This window comes from Camelus ferus, chromosome 10, assembly GCF_009834535.1.
Source record: "Camelus ferus isolate YT-003-E chromosome 10, BCGSAC_Cfer_1.0, whole genome shotgun sequence".
Classification (NCBI taxonomy): domain Eukaryota; kingdom Metazoa; phylum Chordata; class Mammalia; order Artiodactyla; family Camelidae; genus Camelus; species Camelus ferus.
In genome coordinates, this window is record NC_045705.1 from 48,024,711 (window position 1) to 48,047,431 (window position 22,721).

Genomic DNA, 22,721 nt, shown 5'->3' on the forward strand with positions numbered 1-22,721 from the left:
TATTATTACGATTACTATTGTTACCTGACAGTAGTATCCCAGGGTAATAAGAAGGGGGCGAGGGGGCACTAAGGCTCACTGAAGACTATATGCTGCCTTTGATTTGGTAAGAAAATCTGAGTTCTAACTGCAGTTCCACCATTAAAAACTGGTGATGAAGAGGAGGAGGAGGAGGATTTTGATGATGAGAGCCATAGGCAAAAGCGATCACTTTTCTACCAGGCACAGTGAATTGAGTGCCTACAACAACCCTGTAAAGTGGATACTATTATTTGCCTCATTTTACAGATGAGGAAACTGAGGCTTAGAGATGTTAAGGAAATTGCCAAGCTCACATAATCAGTAAGTAATGGGATGAGAATTTTGTGGTCCAAGAGTCCTTGTGCTTATGCTACCAACCATGTGATACTTCCTGTCACTAACCTGCTGTGTGAGTTCAGGCAAGACACCTTCCTTCCCTGGGCTTCAATTCCTCAGCTCCTAGGATTTTCACAGTTCCCATGGAGGTCTGGGGAAGCCGAATCTCTCCCACTGGGCAGCCACCCTCCACCTTCCTGCATCTGAATTCCCTCCTGGCTGCCAGGGCAGCTCTCAGGCTCATCTGAACATGCAAATCAGAATTAATTATTCAAGACTGGGCCCACTTTGCATACCAATTCCATTTTCTTCTGTGTGGGAAGGTTCTCACCCCTTTTAACAGTTTAGAATAATATGCCTCAGACCTCAAAAATGAAAACAAAAGTTAAAAAAAAAAAAAAAACTGGAGGAAGAAGGGATAAGCTAGTTTCTTTCACTGGTTGCTCTCTGACTGGGGCCAGGCTGGGCTGGCTGGAAACCAGGAGGGCAGAGGCCTTTGCAGGCTGGATGGTCTCTGCCATGAATGGTCAGCAAGATGTTCTTGAATTCCTGGATTGTGGGTATCTCTGAGAATATGATTAAAATGTGAAATCTTATCTCCAGAATAGATGCAAGTCTACAAAATATGGTGTACAAGTATGGAGTGTCTCCTGAGAACCTGAAACTCAGCTCTGGACCCGTGGTTAGAAAGCCCAGAAATAGCTTAAATCAGAAACATGGTGGGCTTGAAAGCCCTTCGGATTCCTGGGCATGCAGGGTGTCAATGAGAGTTAGGAAAGATGCCCAACTTCGTCAAACACAGTTTACCTGTGATGCCTAAAGACCCCTGGTCCTTCACTGAGACGGAGGTAGACAAGAGCCCATCCCCAGGCATGACAGCCTTGATTGGCTCACCCGAGACTATGTGCTTCAAGGAAGATATCTTCAACTGCATTTCTGCAGAAGATGAAAAATTCATTGTTTACAAAGTAGACTATTTTCTATGATCACAATTATAAAAATAACCACACAGAAGCAAAGATGAGCAGAAAATAAGTAAAAAATTTTAGTAAAACAACAGGTACTATTTTTCCTTTAGTTAATTTTCTATTTTTTTTCCAATTTTCCATAATGAAAAGTTTTGCCTCGTGATGAAAAACACATCAAGTTTAGCTTCAACATTAAAATGGAAGACCCAGGGGTGGCCCACAATTGGTTTCTAAGAACAGAGGCGAATGGGTTCTATCATGATACTAAAAATAAATAAATAAACAATAGAAATTGGATTAACCTATAGGAACAGCTCTGATGACCTGAATGCAAGCAGGGAAAAGAAAACTGGCTGGGGAAAAACAGAATAAACCATGCACTCAGAGAAAGACAGAGGGCAGAGCCTATGTGGCCCCCACCATCCCTGAAAGAGAGAGAGAAAAAGTCACACCCTGGCCCAGACTCCCCTAGGAGACCTGTCTGAGTTCTGTGACACAGCTTTCATCTTTCCAGTAAATCCTCTTTTTGCCTAAACTGGTTTGTGTGGCTTGGTTGCCTATAACCAAATAATACCTGAGACAGTGGGAAGCCCAACAGGACATGTGTATCTAGTCTGTGATCGAGGGTCTGTGACATCTGAGTGAGTGTGGGTGACATCGGAGAAATTATGTGGAACATCTGCATAGGTGTGTTTGTGTAACAGGCTGAGTGTGTGTAACATCCAAGCATTTGTGACATCTTGAGAGAGAGTGTGTGTGAGATCAAAGTCAGTGTATGTAGCACTGGAATAAGTATGCATAGTTAGCTGGAGTCAATAAATGTTTAAATCTGTGACCTGTCAGTTGTAATTTCTATCAATTTCCCCTCCACAATCTGGTCTTATACTCAGCCCAAGGGTCCCATCTTTGTAAATCTCACCTGGCGCCGAGGCAGACTTCCTCAGGATGCTTTTCTGCTCAGCTCCACCGGCCTGCGGAGAGAAGAGCAGCCAGTCAAGTGCATCCCCTCCCTGCTCTTCAGGCAATGTCAGCTGATTCTCTGCAACCCCTGTGGAAAACTAGCCCGGGGCCAAAGGGCAGCTCCCCCTGATCTTAGCGTCAGGCTAGAGTCTCATCTGATGCTCAAAGCAACTCTTCAGTATTGTCAGTGCAGAGATAACCATTTCTGTGTCACAGGTAAGTAAAACTGAGGTCCAAGTGATGCAGAGACTGACCTGAGTCACACAGATTAGGAGCAGTCAGAATTTGAGCTCAGGTGTCCTGACTCCAGAGCCTGCATCCTCCCCAGGACATCATATTCCTCCCAACCAAACTCTGCAGATGTCATGATTAGTTTTTCTCAGCCCTACTCTGGTCTCAGGTCTCTTCCAGTTTCCCTTCAAGAGCTCCCAGATGGGCATCCATGGCAACACTGAGACCTGAGACTGTGGCAGCAGGAGTCAAGCCACACCCCACCTGCTGGTGGCTTTGAGCACAGGAGTTGGGAGGAAGGACACCAAGCCTGCAATGTGTCCAGGCCTACACCTGAGCAGTTGTGGGAAGGCAGATGCATTCTGTGGGTTTCTTGGGGTTGATTTTATTTGAAGAACTGATGACACAGAAATTGCTGCATATAAACCCTTGCTAAAAGTGCTTTATCAAAGCTGATGCAGAGCCCAGAAAGCTCAGGAGATATGGCCTGGTTGAGCACTGTAGCAGGGGTATGTTTCTAAAGTTCCTTCTGGAAAATGGGGAGACTTTAGCCATAGCCAGTGGGTGTGAGGAAGGCAGAAGGCTGATCAAACTTGGCTGAAGTCCAGAAGAAAAATACATTGTTTCACTAAATGCTGAGGCCACTGAGGTGTGTAGCATTGGGCACTGCCCCTGTTTCATCCTGTTTCCTTTCCTGTTGGTTCAATGAGACCTGCCCAGCCCACAGAGCCAGCTGCAATGACCAATGAAATTATGTGGGTTAACTCCTATTCCATTGCCCCAAAATATGTGACTTTCCCAGAAGCGAACCCCTACCACCACAGCTAGGCTTGAAACTCCAATGGGATTTGCTCTCTAAAGAGAATCTTCTGGTTCCAATCCCATCCCCACCTCGGGATCATGCAGAACAATATCCTTCTGTGAATAAATACTGTGAATAAATCCCTCAGAGCCTTTCCTGAGAGTGGGCTTTTGTGGGAAGGATGTGGGGAGCACATAAGGAACCTGGTTAAGGTGAGAGAGAGGTGGAGAATGTGGAGACATAAAGACAGCAAGCTGAAAGCCCAGAAGACAAACTGCACCAGTGCCTCAGTTTGCAGAAGGCCTGTCCACTCACGTTCAAAGTGAGAACCTTGTGGCTGAGCACTGATGAAATGATTTCTGCATGTTGGGAAAACATGCAGTTGCAAGCACTTCATACCCATTAACTCTCTTGATCTCTTTTTCCTCCAGCTCTTGCGCTCACCACTTTGCACAAATAAAGTAATTCAGGAGCTAAAAGATGACCAAAATGGCTAAGATGGATAGCTGGGATAGTGAGATAGTAAAAGAAAGAAAGAAAATGGACTATTGGTAACTCCTTTGTGTCACTGACACGAGTTTTGAAAACATTTTCCTGCCCAGATTTTCCATAAACTATTTTCAGTGGATCAATTTTTATCCTGTCTTTTTCCCACTTGGCTAAGAAACCATTGAATGAAAAATGGTAGATTTCTATTAGAAATAGAAGGCGAACTCATAAGCCCCACTATTAATGAGGTGATTTAAAAATATATATATTCAATCAAGAGTAATTGGGGCTGAGCATAGTAAGTCATGGAAAATTATAAGCTCTGCCCACTCTAGGGCATGACTGACTATTAAAATCTTTTTCACACCATTGCCTACAGAAAGCAGCTGGGCACCATGCCACCAGGGAGGTGGCAGCAGAATGGCCTCATTCCCTAAACAGGCTTGCAAAAAAAAGAGGACAATTGGTTGGATTGCTGAATCAAACTTAACCCTCTATATGCCACATCAAGTGGATTTTCAACAAAGAACAGTCAAGAGTTAACTCCTCAAGAGTCAGTCATGGAATGGCTTATTCACTTGAAAAATATTTATTGAATACCTTTATGGAATAACCACTGTGAGCTTTTGCATCGGTTATCCCATTTCCTTTAAATCTCAAAACAAATAAATACATATAATTCACCCTTGTTCATGAAGGCTGCAACTGGAGTTCAGAGAAGCCAAGGTGATCCACCCAAGGTCACATAGTCAATCCGTGGCAGAGCTGCAGTTGTATATGTCGACTCCACTCCCAGAGCGCGTCTCATAACCCCAGACACCTGGTCTACTTGCTCTGCAGTCACCCAGCTGTGGTTCGACCTCAATTAATCAACAACAAGCCTCAGTTAACCAGAACATGCACCTGGGATTTTCTTGCATGTTCTTCCCCGTTTTACTCCGAGTTAAAGAAAAAACCCTCCCGTTTCAAGCTGGGTCGTTGATAAATGTGGAATAATGTCTAGATCTCTTTTACGTACTGGCCTATGCAGAGAACATGGTGAATTATCGTCTTTTTAGGAAGGAACCACTTGCAAAAATGATCTCTTTGAACACAGTCCTCACTGTCCATGGCTATGAACGGTGGGAATGCCAGAATCCCTGAATGTCCAGGTTCTCTCATCCAGCCCTTGTTTTCTTGCCACTCCTTCCTTTACCCCTGCCCCCACCATATTATACATCAGGACCCAGAAAGAGTCAGGGACTTGGTTATGACCTGATCCTAGCATGTATCTTTTCTTTCTTACTAATAAATCCTTTATATGAGGCTGCATCATTGTGTTTTATGTTCTAGTCACACACACAAAAACAAAAAAGCAGAGGAAGAATTAAAATTATATTTTGGTGAAGTGTTTGATTAGCTAGGATCTGTTTTGTCAAGGTTAGAGGCCACGTTGTACGAGGGCAGGAACTCTAAACCAAAGGTTAGTTAACAAGGGCTCCAGCCTGAAATTCACCATCGTTACAGGTACGACCATGCGTCAGGTTCTTCAACTTCAAGTGGACCTAATGATACTTATTACTTACAACCTACTTCACAAGATGGTTGTGAAGATCAAGTAATAGAACACGCATGGGACATTTCAAAGTGCTGTCAAAATTGTCTGTGACTTGTGCTTGTGCCTTAGCCCGACAGCATCCCTACCTCTGACACATGTCACTGAAGCATTACCAGGACTGTAAATGGAGTAGCATGAAAAGAGCAAAGTTTCTGGGATCAGACTGGCACTGGTTCAGGTGCTGAATCTCCCACTTGCTATTTGAACGCCCTTGAACAAATTAATTATGCTCACCGAGTCTCAGCTTTTCACCCATCAAGTGAAAATAGCAATATGTTTCCTACTGAGTTGTGGAGAGGACTATAACGGTGTTCTGGTAAATGTCTGACAATCAGCCTTCCGAACCAAAAAAAGCCCTGGTTTGTGATGTTTGCTGGTTTCTGTGGCGTTCATGTTCTCACCACAGCCGACTGGAGGCTGAGTTGGTAAGTTGTGGGTGCTTCGCTCTTACAAGCCGGCCTGAGCCAGCACCAGCCCACCTCTCAGATTAGACGAGTTCAGGAACGTGAAGACCCAGGACAGGTTTCCCATTTACCAGGAAAGCAATAAATGTACGTTGACTTTATTCTGCTTGGGCCCTGTCCTCCAAGGCTCAGAATATGAGGCAGACACTGAGGCAGGGGTTGGGGGTGCGGGTGGGGTCTACAAGCAGACTCGTTCCTGGGGTAAGTGAGAGTGATAACCGGAAGGAAGAGGCATCCTGACACCACAGTGAGGACCAGAAAACTAGAGGAAGATAATCAGCAGAAAAAGGAGCAATCCTTCCCTCGAGTCCCGGATGCAGTGAAGGATTGGAATTCATACCCAGTCTTGGCATCATCCGAATCCTCTTCAGTCCACCATCACCTAGGTAACTGGGGCTGTGTGGGATTAGTTGCCTGGCAACAATGCCCACCTCTCTACTTCTGCACACACCCATATGCCCTGACCTCTGCTGACATTCCTATCCCAGTAACACATCTTTCTACTACCAGCCCCTGTCCCTGGCTAAGCCAAGCCCAGGGCCCATTTAACCAGAGTACACCAGCCCAGAAATCCACAAGTCTGCCTGCTTTTATGGAAGAAACGCACCAAAAACAAAGAGGCCAGATCAAGAGCCAGGAAGGAGCCTTGGAGCCTAGTCCCAGCTCCCCACAGGACCTGCTGCTGTGGGACCTTGAGCAGGTTGCTTAACTTCTCTGAGTTTTTGTTTCTTCATCCCCCAAATGGAGATTTCCCTCTTACCTGTACCAAGGGGATTCTCTTTCATCTGTAAAATGGGAATTATAACGCCTGCTGGGCCAGAACACAAAGTTGTCCTCGGGCCCAATGTGTGAGAAGAGTCCTCTGATGCACAACAAGTGCAAAGGGTGACAAGGTGATGATTATGATCGCCAGCAGGCCTGGCATCACATGGGCTTCCAACCTCTCCTGCCTTCCTGGCAGCTAGGCGGAGGCCCTGGCACCAGGAAACCAAGGGATGAGTGAGGCGAATCCCTTCCGGGACAAAGCAGGGGACATGCTCGAACGGATTCGGCAGAGGGTTTGTGTTCCTCCCTGAACCACTGCAGAGCCATTGGTACAGGCAGCCCGGAATCCTGCCCAGCAGCTCTCACTCCCTGGGAAGAAAATTGGCAGCCCTGGGAAGTGAGCAGCTCTCAGGTCGGACTTGATTAGGGACCAATTTGGGCCTGTTAGCCGAGCCTCCAGTATCATCTCAGCCAATTACAGGCCCAGCCTGGCCTGCAGCTGGCTGCTCCCTTCCAAGCCGGACACTTTTATTTCCAGCAGAGCTCTCCCTTCGCCTGAGGCAAGAGACCAGGGTGACTGTGGCCCATTAAAAAGACAGAGAGAGAAATAACTCACTCAGTAAGGTAATGGTGTGGGTGGGGCTTGAGCTGGAGTTTTAATTTTAAAAAAAATCCTCAATAAACAGTTTTGAGCCTTGCATGTAATAAGTATGGGAATTTATAAACTCTCCCCAGCTATGGGGCTCTGATGACTATTAAACTTCACGTCTGGCAGAGGAATTCTGGCCTCATGGGTTAACCGTGCTACTTCACCTCTGCCAAGCCAAACAGACTGGCAACCCAGGAGGGAGGCCGGGGAAATTGTGCTCAGACTGCCCATCCCCCCACCAACCTTTCCAGAGCTCCTGGGGTCAGGCGATCCCCCAAACAGCACTATAGCGCAGGTCCTTAGGAAAACCAGTATCTGCCAAAGACTCCTTCCGACTCCTTTCCCTGCCTCTGCGGGAATGTGGCACTCACTCCTGCTCCCTCCAGTCAAAGCATTGCTCCAGAGAACGCAAGCATGAAGGGTCAAATCTCAGAATAACGTATTACCTCTTCCCCCAGGGCAGGTGCTGCCTTGTATATTTAACAACCCTCCCTTCGCAGCATGGCATTCAAAGCCCCCCCACCAATCTGGCCGCTTCTTACCTCATTTCTCACCACTCTCTGCCTCCCACTTACCCCTCCGTGCATTCTTCGTACAGGCTCCTGCCTTTGGGCTGCTGCTTGTGCTGCTGCCTCTGCCTAGATGCCAACTCCCTTCTATCCTTGCCTGGTGCAGTGCAGTCGTTAAGTGCATGGACCCCAGGGCCAACCTAGAGTTTGAATCCTAGCTTACCAGCTGTTTCACTTTTGCAAATTTAACCTGTTAATTCCTCAGACTCCTCAACTATAAAATAGTGATTATGATACCTCCATCGCAGGGTTAGCGTGAGGATTAAATGAGCACATGGGTGCACATGTCTGTGTATATGTGTGCATTGTGTTTGGCATGTAGGACGCATTGCATAGCTATTTGCTGTCATTATTATCCTTTAAGATAAATGTCAGCAGACTACAGCCTGCAGACCAAATCTATCTACCTGTTTTCATAAAGTTTTATCGGAGTACAGCCACAACCACACCTACCTGAGGACATATTGTCTATGACAGTTTTCCTGTTACAGTGGCAGAGTTGTACAGTTGTGACAGAGATACTATGGCCCCAAAGGCTAAACTGTTTACTGTCTGCCAGTTGTGCTGGCCCCTACTTAAGTTAAAGAAGATGCTGTTGCGAACATCCCCCCCATTCCAGGCTGCATTAGGCACCATCCTTTCTGCACCTCCCCCATCCTTTCCCTTTTGCACACTTATCCACACTGCAGTGAATTACTGGGGGGTTTGCTTCCACCATTGGACTGTGAGCCCTTCAAGGGAAAGAACCATATTTTCTTTATTTGCTTTTCCTACAAGGGCATTGCAAATTATGACTTATGGGTGAACTAGGAACAGATCGTACCTTAAGCCACAAAGAGACTCAAGCACAAACCTTGTAAGCTGAACAAGGCTGCCCAGTTTGGGATGGACACACCTATGAAATGAAGAGAAGCCTCAGCCTTGTCGGCTTGTCTGTGCGTCCCAAGATAGAACCATTTCAGATTAAAATAGCTTCAAAAACTAGTTGATGAGGCAGAGGGAAGAATAACCTTGATATCCACGCACAAGTTTTGTTACGATTAGTTCTCAGTGTTTTCAAAATCTCATTTCTCCTTCTTCTCCATCTCTCACTCCCCTTCGTGTCATGCTCAGAGGAGGCTCACCAAGTTAGGCACATGAGCTCTGAGGGGCTGGGTGGTGACGAGGCAGGAACAGAGCTGGGGAGCCAAGAAACACAACAGGAAATCACATTCCCCAGTCATAAGGAGGCTAAGAAAAATAGAAAGATGGCCAAGTCTGAGGTTTTCTAGAACTTTCTTCTACTTGGCCTTCAGTCAAGGAAAGAAGGGCATCTAAGCTTGAAGATAAAAGTGGTTGGAGAAAGGATCTATGACCTTGATGAACACCTTAACATCACAATCGTACAAACAGGAGCTACTAATTCACAGCCTTGAAAGAAATGATTGTCTTGACATCAGATATGGAAAGTTCTCAGTGAGTCATAGCGGGAAGGAGAGGATTTAGTGATGGGCGGGCAAACAACACACAGATAGAAAAGGAACCTCAGTCCCTGCCTTCAGAGAGTCCATCATCTAATGAGAGGTTAAAACCAGTAGGACTGTAATTGTCCTTGTAAACCTGAGCGAAAACCCAACCGACAATGTGCACAGTGAACCCCAGAGACTAAATCAGTTCCTATTACTGTGAAATCTCAGCTTAACCAAAGATTCCCAGCCAGTGACGCACTGACTGTAAGCAATATTTGAAACAATAAAACCACCCCGTAACAGGAAAAGAATTCAAAGAAGCCCTTGGGGTCTCTGTAAAAAGGTTTGGCCTACATAAACACTTGCTGCATAATTGAGAACCCAAGAACGCTGAGCAAAAGATTAGGTGCAATGCAGCTTTGACAAAGTTACCAAGAGGACCAAGGGCAGCAGACATCCTGGAACTGGAAGGCACCACAAGCTTAGCATTTTCCAAAGTGCATCCCTTGGGATGTTTCTAGATATTTACCTGTAAATTTGTTAAGTAGGTATCTTTATAGTAGAATCTTTAGTATGTTCTTATGTAGCATGACTCTTAGAAAGGAATAAAATATATGGCATTTCTTGAATTTCTTACATGTATTTGATAAGGAAACACATTTTCTGTAGAGTATCGCCCACCTCTCATTTCTGCAGACAATTAAGAAAATGGTCAAAGTGTTGGTAAAACTGTGAGCTCTTTGAGACAAGAGTGGTTCATTTCATTTGGTGTTACCGGTGCCCAAGACAGCACCTGGCACAAACTGCTTAGAAAACATTAGTGAAGTGGAACCACTGAATGTGAGAAGCTAATGTCCCAAGCTTAAGTCACAGACATACCATAGCCTCAGGCCTCACAGACTTGCCACAGTGCAGAGAAGCAGAGAGAACTTCCATGAGGATGCTGCTCCACTCTCCAGAGTCCAGCTGAGCTAGAGCACAGTTTTTGCCAGAAGAAACTTGGATAGCTTATCCCGTCAGCTTTGAATAAAGGATACTCCTCCTTGAAAGATGATTGAGTCAGAGTCTTCTGAAATGGCAAGGGCCTATGAGCCCTCTTTCAGAACCTGAAGTAACCAACCATCTCAACTCCCCCAAAGTAGTAGCCATCACAGGAGGAAAATGTCATGTTACTTTCATGTGAAATCAGCAGAATTTCCTGAATGCTAACATTTGACAGGATGTCTAGCAGAGCTACTCGGGCCAGATATGAATGAGTTTCTAATAATCTCATGAAGAAAACTGTATTCTGTAACACTCTTGCTATACCCTTATATACACCATTAAAGTGCCTGGAAATTATAGAAATTATTTTATCGGCTACATTAATTTCCTCTTGAAACATCTCAACATAACAACTTGAAATTAAGTATCAGAATTCTGTGGTTGCATTTAAATATGTTAATAATCTTAGGTAAACAAACCCAAGGCTGAAATTGTCTACAAAGAATGGAGGGCAGCTTGTTGGAGGTTCATAAACACAATGAAGAATAATTATATGCTAAAACACTTAACCTTGGGAACATGCAGAAAATTTACAAAGATCAATTGCTCATAAAAAAGAGAAAAAAATTTAATCAAATGAGAGAGTTATCTAGTAAATGGTTAGAAAACTTGATGGGAATTCCTTTGATAATACCATTTTGATTTGATTAGTGGTACTATTTTTATATCTTTAGTAAACAGAGTTTGATTATACCACTGAGCTCCTTTTCTGCAGAAATATTACAAGCCCATTAGTGGCTAAAGGGAAAATGTAGGAGGAGGATTCAGAATACATTTTTAAATTACAACCCACCCTTCTCTCTCCTTGTTTTCTAGTGATACTAGTTTGCGAAGTCTGCCATAACATAGTACAGTAGTCCCGCCTTGCCTGCGGGGGATATGATCCAAGACCCCCAGTGAATGCCTATAACTGCAGATAGTACCAAACCTTACACCTACAGTTTGCCCTCCATACCCATGGATTGCACATCCACTGATCCAACCAACCATGGATCAAAGATATTCCCAAAAAAAAAAAATTTCAGAAAGTTCCCAAAAGCAAAATTTGATTTTGCCATGTGCTGGCAACTATTTACATAGCATTTACATTGTATTAGGTATTATAAGTAATCTAGAAATAATTTAAATTGTAAAGGAGGATGGGCATAGGCTATATGAAAATACAATGCTATTTCATTTAAGGGACTGGAGCATCTGTGAATTTTGGTATCTACTGGGGATCTGTTTTTTTCCTATACACACATACCTATGATAAAGTTTAATTTGTAAATTAGGCATAGTAAGAGATCAATAACAATTATTAATAATAAATAGAACAATTATAATAATATACTGCAATAAAGGGTATGTGAATGTGGGCCCTCTTTCTCTCAAAACATCTTATTGTACAAAATTAATGCCTTTTCCGTCTTAACTTAAGCACTCACCATGCAATGTGGCCATAACTTTTGCAGTCTGAGGTACAACAGTAAAACTACCACGAATTTCTTTTTCGTTCTTTACAATTGCACGAGTAGATGATTCATTCCTACCATAAATCTTCGCAACTTTAGCATTTGATTTTTTTTCCTTATTAAGTTGAAAACTTTCCACCTTTTCACTTTAAGGAAGCACTTCACGGCTTCTCTTTGGCAGATCTGAATTTCCAGCATCACTACTCTTGCACTTTGGGGCCATTACTAAGTAAAATAAGGATGATTTGAACACAAGCACTGCGATACCAAGACAGTCGATCTGGGAACCTAGCCGGCTACTAAGTGACCAACAGGCAGGATACGCTGAACAAAGGGGCGATTCACCTCCCGGGAGGCATGAAGCAGGACGGCGTGGGACAGTGCGAGATTCCGTGACACTACTCAGAATGGCAATTTAAAACTTATGAATTGTTTATTTCTGGAAATTTCCATTTAATATTTTCCAACCACAGTTGACCGCCAGTAACTGAAATGGAGCAAGTGAAACCGTGGATCAGGGGAGAGTGCTGTACCACAGACTGGGTAGCTTAAACAACCGAAATTTATTTCCTCACAAGTTTGGAGGACAGAAATCAGAAATAAAAGCGTTGGCAAGGCTGGTTCCTTCTGAGACTTCTGTCGTTGGCTTGTCTTCTCCCTGAGTCTTCACATGGTCTTCCTTCTATTTCCACCCTTGTTCAAGTTTCCTTCTTATAAGGATACCTGTTATGTTTGGTGAGGACCCACCCCAGCGACCTCATTTTAACTTAATTACTTCTTTATAGACCCCATTCCAAATACAGTCACACTCTGAAGTACTAGGACTTAGAACTTCAAATGTGAACTTGAGGGGACACAAGTCCAGAACACTTCTCTTCCTCCAGTTTTTAAAGGAGAGAATATCGCTGCCTTAAAATTTTTCCTTTTATATATTTACATTATACTCTCTAACTTTGTCATTTGTATCAAATTACAATAATTTCTATTAATTTTTTTCTCCTAAATTTCTCTTTCCCAATATCATCCCTAGCTTAGATCCCTGCAGCAGCTTTTCCCCTGACTTCTCCCAACATCCAGCAGCCAGAGTGTTCTTGCTACATACAAATCTTAGAGCTGCTTCTCTGTCTAAAATCTTTCTGGATATTTAAACAGCCAAAATTCTAAGATGCTATAAATTACACTCCTGTGGATTTATCCAAAGAAAAGAATCAGAAAATTACACAAGGATGTCCTTGCAAAGAATTTTGTCACAGAATTATTTACAATAGAGAAAGTTGAAAATCACCCAAAATCCCCAATAATAGAAGACTGGTTTAATAAAACTAAGATGTGCATCCATGCAATAAAATACCATGCAGCCATAAAAGGGATGAGGCCAGAAGATATGTTTGTTGAAAATTTAAAAAAAAATCTGTCCTCTATTAAATTTTTTAAAAAAGCTAAATGATATATACAGTATGTTCTTATTTAAAATGGATAAAGGATAGATTGAGAGATAGATAAATAGAGAGAATTCTGGACAGATAGAGATCAAATGTTTGCTGGTGGTTATCTTTGGTAGTATTACAAGTGATTTTTTGTTTATTTATATGTATGATTTAATTCTTCAAAAACAAATATATATTGCTCATATAATAAAGAAATCAAAGTTTAAAAAGAAACTCTGCTAATCCCCCTTTCCCCACAGATAGAAGTTCAAGCTTCTCAACATGACATCCAAAGATCTTCACCCTGGAGCTAGACTACCTTTCCAGGTGCCTCCTGTTACCCCACCTCACTGTCCCCTACCCCAGCCCTCTCCATTCCCTGTTTCCCTAGCATGGCTTCCTGTCTCCTGTCTCTGTGCCTCTTCATATGTTTTTCTCTCTACTATGGAATTACCTGTCTCTACACGTTTTGACTGACAAACTCCTATTCATCCTTTAAAACCCATATCAAACTTCTTCCTTGTGACGTTTTCCCTCAAGATAGAGTTGCTCCCTCTTCTGGATCCCCACAGATCTTTATTTATGCTTCAAGCTCAGCATGTAGCTTCTTTCATCTTGATTACTTTTTATGTTCCTTTCACTACTCTGTGGGAACTTCAGAGACTAAATTAGAATCTGAGGAGTTAAAGTGCCCATGAGAGGTTGGCCCCCACTTCTGACGGGGTATCAGCTGTAGGGCAGAGTGGGAGGATTAAAGGAAGTCTTTAGACTTTAGATCCAGTCCCCCTTCCTTAGGGCAAGCTTTTCCTGACCACCCCCACCCTGGCCTCAGGGGAGACCAGGCTCCTCCTTGTTGTCTTCTCTGGCAGGTCCCTCCACCGGTTACTGCCAGACTCCCTCTTGAGACTTTTCTCCCTTGGGCAGGATTCATGCAGCCCAGTGTGCATCTCCAGAGCTCATTGCTGTAGGCACTCGGATCTTTCCTGAATAAATGAATAAATAGGTAAAATGCCAGCCCAGAGCCTGGCTCACAACAGCCTGTAGGCAATATGTCCTCTTCCCCATGTCCTCCTCTGGGATGATGAAGTCTGAATATTCTACACTCTGTTCTGTGCCCAAGAAATCCCCACCCTCTACAGGAGACCCTAGAAGAAATCACATCACTGCTCTTTCAGAATGATTTTGAAATATTTTCACCAGAGACGTTCTTTTGAGGCTGGAGGAAGCTCTGGCTCGTGCTCCATAATGAACTGTGACATTTCTCTCAGTTTTCTTTATGGCTCTTCCAGGAAGGACTCCTTTCAGGACCATTAAGAAGAGTGTGGACAAGGATATATGTACTGGGGGAAAAAAAAAGAACAGAAGGAACTATAATAAAGCTTTAACCCTGGCTTTCTCAGGGTGGTGGGCCAGTGTAAGATCCTTCTCCATACTTTTCTATAATTTCTAAACTTTCTGTATTAATCATGTGTTGTGTTTATAATAATGAAACAGCAGTCTTTTTAAGAGAAAGGCTGTCCTGGTGTGTCTGCGATGACACATGAGTAAATCTCAGATTGCATTTCATCACTAATATCAACACAGACATAATCCCATACTCTGGGAAAGTAAGCCCTTATTGGACAGCAGAGTAGGGCACAAAATGACTTCAATCTCCTTCCCAGATCACGGGATACTGGCCTGTCTAGGGACAAACAAATCAGAATCAGAAAGCCTGGGCCAAATAAGCAGGAGGTGGTCCTCAGGCCCAGGAGAGCTCCACGGGCCTCAGGATGAAAACCACGGGGCCCCTGGAAGCCAAGAGAGGTCTCAGAGTCTCAGCAAATATTCAAGAGCAACTTTCCTGGCCTCACTCTCAGGTTGTTTTGTTTTGTTTCCTCTTTGACAGACTAACCCCTCTCACTTAATTCAACTGGTCCCATATGACCTTATTTCCATCTCTCTGATTACGTCAGTCTGCAGCAGCTCCCTCCTAAAATGTGCCTGCAGATCTGTCGTGACGATGGCAGGCTGTCTGAGGGCCATCACCTCCCTTGTTGGGAGCACTATACACTCATTAATCTGAAGATCCAGCTACAATGGAGAGGTTAAGAACAGAGAGTCTGGAAGCAAACTGCCCAGTTAAAATCTCAGCTCTGACACTTGCTGTGTGACTTTGCCCAAACTCTTTGACATCTCTGTGCCTCAGATAAAGTGGTGATAATGATAGTACCTCCCCCAGAGGGTAGCCAGGAGGATTAATGGGGTTCATCGTTGTCAAGCACTTAGAGCAAGACCTGGTACAAGGAGAGTGGGCGAGTATTAATTGCTATTATTATTGTGATCAAAACTGCACTGGTTTTCCTTTAGATTTTTCTGTTTGTTTTTTGTGGGGAGAGAGGAAGTTAGCTGCTAAAACTCCCCATCGACTGATAGGAAGATTAAAGTCAAATCTCCTCAGATCTTGGACTTTCCTCACATCAGAATCACTCAATTGATTTTTGAACCTACAGGCAGCAAAATGGAATTTGCATATTTCCCAGAGAAATTCCAGAGAGAAAGTGAGAGGCCAAGTGAGAGATGAGCAGAGAAAGAACAGTGAGAAAGAGAGACAGAGACAGAGAAACAGAACAGATTGAAACTGCCAGTCTGGCAGCAGAAATGAGGGCCTCGGAAGAGCTGTTCATTTCCCAGCTGGGTTGTGGGGTTTTTTGTTTTTTTTTTTCTCCCTGGTTCTTTCCTTTTTTCATTTGTGTTCACACTTCCCCCTCTTGTGGCTTATCAGAATATCACAGGTGCTCCTTGCCTTTCAGCGGATTTCAAAACTGGTAACCACTCAACAAGGCTGGCGGTCCTGGGGGAGGCAGCTGGGTCAAACCCAGGGCGGGGAGGCCGGTCCCTGCACACCACCTGCTCCTTATCCAAGGTCATGTGGGCAGAAAGTGCAGCTCCTCTCTCTCATTAAAGAAAGAAGAGCTCTAGGAATGAGGGCCTGCTCCTCATGGGGATGGTCCCCAAAAGGTTTTTTTGCAGGGGGAGGGAGAGGGAGGCGTGGACTCATCTGGGGACAGGCTAGTAGGAGAGAAAAATGATCTGAGTCCAAGGTGCATGGCACCCCTCACACTCGAATGCTCCCTCCTCCAAGCTATCTCCGGGTCTCTGTTCACACTGTCACCTACACCAAGTGCCCATCCTTCAAGAACTAAGTTATCATGTCACCCCTTTTATGACCCTTTTTACCACCACTTCTGAGACCCTTACCCCCAGTGGAAGTGTTTTGTCTTGTCCCTCCCCACGGTACCGTATCTAGGACACTAAGGTGGCACTGGTCAGGTCTTCTTCTTGGTGCAATTATACATGCTTTTGTTTCATCATCCCACAGACAGTGAAGAAGAAAGGGAAGGGGCTGGGTTTCATTAATCTCCGAAGACTCGGCCTCCAGCACCAGGCCTACTGTATAGGAGAAGCGTAGAATGTACTGGATGAATGCTTTTTGTTTGTGTGCCTGGGTGTGTGACCTCACCCACGTGCGATGACTGTCTCTGTTCAGTGATAGAGGGGCCAGGTGAGGCTGGATCTGAGGGCCCAGGAGCCCCCAGGTGCACCCATTCCTTTCCTTGAAGACTTCCCAGGCAAAGGCAGTTAAGTGATCTATGTCTCCATTTCAAATGTATAGCCCACCAGCATTTGAAGAGTATTTAAATGATCTCTGCAACTGATTTTCAAATGATTCAGACGAAGCAGAAGGTAGCAAGGGGGGGAGGGAGGAATGAAGGAGAGGAGGAGAGGAGGAAGACAACAATGATGAAAAAGGAGGAGGCAGAAAGAAAGAGAACACGTGTCACAGTTGGTGGATGGAGCTGCCGGTGCCTAAATGGCCATCGTACTTTTCCTTATTCCCCATTTTCCTGTAGTTCTGAAATTTTTCAAAACCAAAAAAAAAAAAAAAATTGGGAAAAAAATACAAAAAAAGTATTTTAAATGGTTTGCGAATTTAAAAATAAAGTCAATGGTAGAGTAAGAAATCAAATCAGGACACAATAAAAATTATTGTCTCAGCCTAGGGACGATGCGTGGGTGTTAGGGGCTACAAACCTCAGGAAATCTGAAGTACAAATGCTGTGTTAGTGAATTTTTCTAAGGAGGAAGTTTATATTTTCCATCAGATTCTCAAGGGGTTGGTAACATATATCCCATGCACCCCAAAAATGTTAAAACAGTAAACTAAAGGGAGCAGGAGAATGGCTGTTACCAGGCACAGGAGAATCAGTAGCCATAAAAATGACAGACTGAAGTCACCACATTTCAGAGACAAGAAATACCCCAGAGATCATGTCGCCCAGACCGCTATATCCAGACAGGGAAACTAAGTCCAAAGAAAGGTCAGGGAGTTTAACTCCAACAAATTTAACATGTTTCATGGGCTCATAAATGACAACTGGGCTCACAATGGTCTCCTTATGCTGGGGGGAGATGTTCCCCCCAGAAAAGCCACCCTGAAAAACATTACCAGACAAAGGCCATTTGTCGGCCCTCCTAGACAAGGACATGCATCTTTGTTCTGAACCAGATGACCACATTCTTACCAGGATGATTGCAAAGGGAGCCTTGTCGAGGGGGTTACGGGTGTCTCAGTGGGACCGGGGACAGTCGGAGCTGCAGGGTGGAAGGAACAGGCCACTAACTAAGATTGATGGATGGTGTGAGCTCTGGCAGGCCAAACACAATGCGGGGATGGCCAAGTGAGGGAGCAAAATTAGTTTGCAAGATTAGAACGTATTAACACAAGTCAGACAACTGTCATGTCACAGCTCCTCACCATAATGCTGATTGGCAGGCAAGCATTTCTGATTCTGATAGCCACGGAGGCGAGGCGTCTGCAATCTGTCTCGCATGACATCCACCAACTGGCAAATCCCGCCTGCTGGAGAAGTCAGCTTTTCTTAGAAAACTGTGTCCCCTGAGTGTTGTGGGGCAGGCCCTCTGGGCCAAAGGTGCTTGGCAAGGTAGGAGAAGGCAGGGAGGATGTGGCGGCTGTCAAGAATTTCAGCAGAAGTGGGAAGGTAGACTTCCTGAGCTCAATGCAACAAGTACTTCCAGCTCACTCACAGGCCTGGAACCAGACGGGAACAGCAAGGAGATGGGAGAGGCACCACAATCCCTGCCTTAAGGAATGTTCAGCTTCACTGGGGAGCCCAGATGTACACATGTGGCCATGTTCAATCAGGATGTAAAGCAGGCCAGAGGCAGCAGAGGCCATCCCTGGCCAAAGCCCATCCAGTTGGTTCTAATAAATGCCCCCTTCTCTCTGCCCCACTCGTTCTTCTCTAGACTAATAGGTCAGTAGTTCAGCCAATCAATTTCCATTATCATTCAAACCTGAAAGAATTTGGAAATTGTTATGACTGATTTATACCCAAGTCTTGAGTGGCACTTTTTCTTTACTTGTTTGCATTGTATGAAATGTTGAATGTGGGCCTTCTAATCTGACTTTATTAAATATAAAGTAAACACAAAAGAACTTTTGTAAAAGCATGTATATTAGTCTACATAGTCCAGGTTATACTGCAGTGACAAACAGGCCTGAAATGCCAGTGGCTTAACATAACAAACATGGATTTCTTATTCTGCAAAATCCACTGCTAATCCAGACAGATACCCATGATAACTCTTCAGAATAACGAAATTCACCGATTCAGGCTGCTTGGATCCTGTGGCCCCTTCATTTCAACATGAAGCCATGGAAAGGAAAAAATCGGCTGGAAATCATGCACCAACTTTTTCATGCTTTGGTCCAAAAAATCACACACATACACACACACACAAATCAGTCACAGACACACACACACCAGTTCTGCCTGCCGCTCATTGGCTTGGACATCACATGGCCTTGCCTAACTTCGAGGAGGTAGAGACTGGAGGAAACAGAAGAAATGTGTCTGCCACAACACGTAAGCAGAGAGCACACACCTTTGTACTCATCAACAAACGTAAGAATAAGAACATGATTAGTATTTGTGCCCTGTGTGCCCTTCTCAGATGCCAACCCCGTCTGGCCCCCTCAGAGGTAACTGTCCTATAAATTTTTGGATTTATTATTTCCTTGTTTTTCTTTATATTTTACCACATATTGTTGGATCTGTAAACAACATAGCATTCAGTTATGCATTTTTTGAACTTCATACAAATGGATACATGAGCTTTGTATCTTTCCTTTTTCACTCAAGATTTATTCATTTTTCTGCACAGTTGGAATTCCATCATTTTTAATTGTTTTATAGATTTCCACTGATGACTCCCTTGGGGCTAAACAATAAAGACTTTGGGGGGTCATTTTTTAAGAGTCTCCCAACACAGGGGAGAAATGTGGCTGTGCGTTGGCAGATACTGTAAAGCTCAGCTCTCGGACTGATGTGTCTTATAAAATCCAGATGGCTTCACTGACCGTTCTGCACATGGCAGCATGATGTGACTGGGTTCATGCCTTATCCACACTGATAGAAGTATTATCATTAGTGTTATTCATAGGTAAGCATTCTCATTGTTGGTCTCTGGATCTATTTGGAGTTTTTGAAGGAGCAGACTACTGGTGGGGCCTCAAACTGATGATCATGTCCATTTTCATTTTTAAAACAAAAGCATTTTTTTAGTAACCAAGCTTGGGACCAAGCTGGAGAAATAGAAAAGACGTAGGAAAATGATGTGATTCAGAATAAAATGAATTTGGTTTTTGTATGTGCAATTTGGGTTTGTGGTATTCTTTATCTCATTTGTTACACTCTCCTCTTGTTTCAGTATTTTGATAAAGCTGATTATAATGACATGTCTGAACAATGAAGACATAAAAGAAACAGACAAGAAGATGTCATGTTGGATGCTGTTTAAAAGAAGACCTGTTTTAACCATTGCAAACCATCTTCTTTGCACAGTAGGTTCTTCTTTACCAACTGCTGTTGAAGAAATTTCCATGAAAGCCTTTGACAAAATAGAAACAAAATCCAAAGGACACCAGGAATTCCGACTGGCTATCAGTGGAAAATAGAAACACCATATCACAGCTGAGGAAGAAAAAGGCCTCCAGAGAATGGAGAAGTTGAAACTGTTAAGTGCCTAAAAATGGTTGGGAGAACTTTGCCATTTGATTACAGATGAGAAAAATAGACATCAGTGCCTCAAATGAAGGCTCAGAACATGTAGAAAAATCCATGAAGCCTTATAATTGTGGCTAATTGAATATTCAATAGGCTACTTTAATATATAATAGGTAAAGATTTAATCAAAGTACCCATTCCAAAAGGATAACTGAGTACTCTGAATGTTTGAGCACCTGGAAGGGAAAAAGTGTTACAGTATTGATAGAATAATAACTGCTAATGAAATATCTATACCTTTGAAGACAAAATTGTTGACATACTGAGCAGAGTATCATTGTTTCATAAGCAGTGACTACTAGTTAATTAGGATATTTTATCACAAGGAATTCAGATTCAAATGAATGCAAACATGTAAAAATTGCAGATTACCCTGTATTTCTTGATGAATAACAGATGTTACATTTTCTGTATCAATTTGAATTTGGTAATGTAGGTATTTAAAGTAATTCTTACTTCCAAACAGCATTTTTTTTTCAAAAAAACTAAAGCTATAAGAAAAACTGCCACGATGTGGATATGCTGTCCATATAATCAGATATATTTTGACTTCCATGACCACTGTTCAGAAGGATTAGGTTGAAGTTATAGGACTGTTCTAAAAATGCTGTGATGGAGTGACTGAAACAACACACAGAGCCTAAGCAACCAGGTAACTTGGTCAATCATGAAATCTTTCTATTCTAACCTTCCTTGAAAAATTACATGAAGTAGTTGGGAAAGTAGATTGGTTGTTACCCTTGGGACTTCTGGATTATATGCAAGAAAACATGCCAGTCTTCCAAGACTTTTTTGCTCCATGATGAACGATGTTCAAACTGCCTATTTGCTGTGTGCTGGAGCATCTCACTGCTCACTAATATCAGATACAACTGTAGTAGTGCACACTTATCTAATAGGATAGGCATATTGAGATAATTTGTAATCCAACATGGGATTTTATAGAGTCTGAAATATCAACCAACATACATGGAGAAAATGTTGATCCTTTTTCTGGCCCCCAGTTCAACCCATTTAAGAGACATTCTACTTGCCTTTCTTAACTCACTCCCTGTGAATCTTATGTTTCATTCCTCACAGAAGAGGGACAACACCAGGAAGTCTCTGCTTAATTAAAAATCTGTAACAATACATGACCCGAAAATTTCTAAAAGACTCCTCTGAAGCCCAGTTCTGATCCTAAGACATCTGGTAAAGTTTCTGTTCTGATGTGTCCTTGACATTCAAATCTTGAGTAATGTTCCAAGTGGCTTTTTGAGGTCACATCATGTCATCCATCCATTGAATCCCATTCTCTGACCAAAGATGAACACAACGGTGACATGTTCCTTCAAATCGTAACTTAAAATGTGGGTCAAAAACTGATCTGGAGAAAGTGGAATGCTTTCACTACTTTCTAAAGAACATTCTGGGGTATATGAATCCACAGCTGCCTTTGTCTATTTCAGTGCTTCCTGGATGACCATTATCCACCTTCCTTCTTTAGCACACTCCCTGTAAATGACCATGGTGTCTCTCACTGAAGGTGGATCCAACTCTGAACATTCCCTCTAAAATATATGTGCCCAAGATGAAGGCTGGACATGGGCGTCCCTTTATTCCAATGGGGCCTTAAGAAAAAATTCTGCCTTTCATCTAGGTCCTATCTAGTCTTATCTGGGTGTAGTCTCGTTAATGAGGAATAATCAATATTCCTTTTTATGGTATTTACCCTAGTGTATCACCAATTTTAAAAAAACCATGACATCTCATTCTTCTACTCTTAATTCAAAAAAAAATTTCTAAGAAATGATCTAGATACATCATGTGGATCTTCTCCTGCCCCTATGGAAATATCTAAACCACCTCATAAAACATCTTACTTTAATGAGAGTTCTGATGATACCTCTTTGAGGAACAGTTGGTAAGACGCTGCTTTTGGCCTTGGTTCAGCATGATACCTGATAAAAGTGTGATGTTTCTCTCTTCTACTCTTAAGGATACAAATGTGCCTGGAAATGCTTATATATATCCTTTAAGATATCAGAGTGGGCCTTGAAGAACATCAGGTGATGTTTCATCAAAGAAAAGTGGTCCTGATATCTCTTTTATCCCTTCTTCTGTTAGTATTGGAGTACCTCATCCCTTCACTAATGATGTACAGATGTGTGACATTTCTCTCTTCCTGTGACTCAGAGGGGCCTACCGTATATTCGCCATGAGACTATGGATTGGACTCCATCTTTTTATAGACAGATAACTTTAGAACCTATACAACAATTTGCTCCATTCTTGGTGTCATTCTAGAAAGATCTTTATTTTAACCTAATATAAATAAACATGAAATTGAGAGAATACACAAAACCATGGATTAGTTTTATGAACAGG